Source organism: Armigeres subalbatus, chromosome 3, assembly GCF_024139115.2.
Source record: "Armigeres subalbatus isolate Guangzhou_Male chromosome 3, GZ_Asu_2, whole genome shotgun sequence".
In the NCBI taxonomy this organism is placed as follows: domain Eukaryota; kingdom Metazoa; phylum Arthropoda; class Insecta; order Diptera; family Culicidae; genus Armigeres; species Armigeres subalbatus.
In genome coordinates, this window is record NC_085141.1 from 330,266,951 (window position 1) to 330,268,673 (window position 1,723).

Consider the following 1,723-nt stretch of genomic DNA (forward strand, 5'->3'; position numbering starts at 1 on the left):
CATTCGTTGACGTCTGCACCAATCAGAACGTAGTAATGGAATGATGCAAGAATGATGCGGTACCCATATTTATACACTGAAATCAAATCAACAATAATTTTTATGTGCACAAACTACATAGAAGCAAGCCTGCTTTCCTCAACTCGATTTTATGTGCAGCATTTGAATTGTATTTATTGTTAATAGAATTTAAATGCCAAGCATTTATGATTTATTTAAATAGGAAATAAATGTTCAATAATGACCAATAATTAACCTAATATTAATACTCGCACATGGAATATATTAGTGTTTAAATTTAATATTTATTGTTCTAAAATCACCAACATGGCGGAGGAGGAATCCTAAATGTGCTACCTAAATACGGCGGACCTACTCAGCATTCGAGCATGCTATGAAGGAAAACTGCATTCCCAATATCGGCATGTTGGCCCACATTGATGGAGGTAAGTGAAAATGATGGAAAACTCGGGAAAAATGAACATTATCATATAAAAAACTGTTCATCGTTCACAGGAAAATCCACCACCCATCGGATGCCATTTTCTTCCGAAAAACGCACGCAAAGTACTACGTGGTGACGGACACCGAGTTCGGTTCGACACGATCGACAACTCTTTGCTGATGCCGTCGTTCGTCGTGCAGGCTGCGCGTTTGTACCATTTTTTTGCATTTTCCTTTTTGATCAGGCGTATGATGGATCCTTTTATTACAATAAAGTGCGAAAGTAAATTGAGATCGTCCGATAAAGCTGAGCAGTATAAAACGGTGCGAAACTGGGTCCACCTCCAGCAGCAGTGGCAATGACCACGAATGACGCGGTTACCGCTTTCACCGCCGTTCCAAAATACGACGGAAAACAGCATTCCCAACATCGGAATCTTGGCCCACATTGATGAAGGTAAGTGGAGATGGTGAAAATAATTAAATTATCCTGTAAACATACTGTACATCGTTTATAGGAAACCACCGAGCGGCAAAACACACGCGAAGTTCCACACGGTGAAGTACTTCCTAATGCAGAACCTCGAACACGGCATCGCAGCTTGAAGTGAGGGAAAAAGCTTTAATTGGCAAGACCATCGGATGAATCTTCTGAGCACCCCGGGGCACATATCTTCCACGATGGAAGAGGAACGGTCGCTGGCAGCTGTCAACGAAACGGTGGTCATTTTAGACGGATTGGCGCAAACCGGTACCATCTACATTACGGATCAAACATCGATAGGCATCGACTTCCGCGGGTGATTTTTGCTCATTAATAGGTAGAGGATCGATTTCGGCAGCACCCCAGTTTCTACCCCAACGCTCCCCATGGAGCGGTTCTCCTATTTTGAGTCTACTTCCACGATTGGATCGTAACTATTTTTTTGTAATTGTTGCAAAATAATGTCTGAAAAATAAATAAACATTTTCTTTGTATTTTATATGTTCTCACAAATTATGAATGAAAAACCTAAATTAGATTGGAACGACTTTAAAAGCAGCTCACATAATTATTATTATTGCTGCACATAAAACATATTAGAATATTTCCATAATATTTAATCCAATTGCATTTAAATTCTGTTTGTGCGTGCACATAAAATATAAGAGTGGTAGAATTTATCATTTTATGTGCAAGACTAATATAGTACATATGCAAAGCTTGATTGCAAAAATATATGTGCAGTGCACATAAACTTTAGATGCGAAATTATCTCAGTGTAGGTTTTCGTGAATT

At 39.1% G+C, this 1,723-nt stretch overlaps 1 long non-coding RNA gene across 1 annotated transcript; it reads left to right on the plus strand.

Annotated features, from left to right (window-relative positions):
* Positions 1-257: 257 nt before the first annotated feature.
* Positions 258-1,277, plus strand: LOC134221228 (uncharacterized). The gene is made up of 3 exons (XR_009982272.1): positions 258-446; positions 517-901; positions 963-1,277. It is a non-coding gene; the product is annotated as an uncharacterized LOC134221228 (long non-coding RNA).
* The last annotated feature ends 446 nt before the right edge of the window (positions 1,278-1,723 follow it).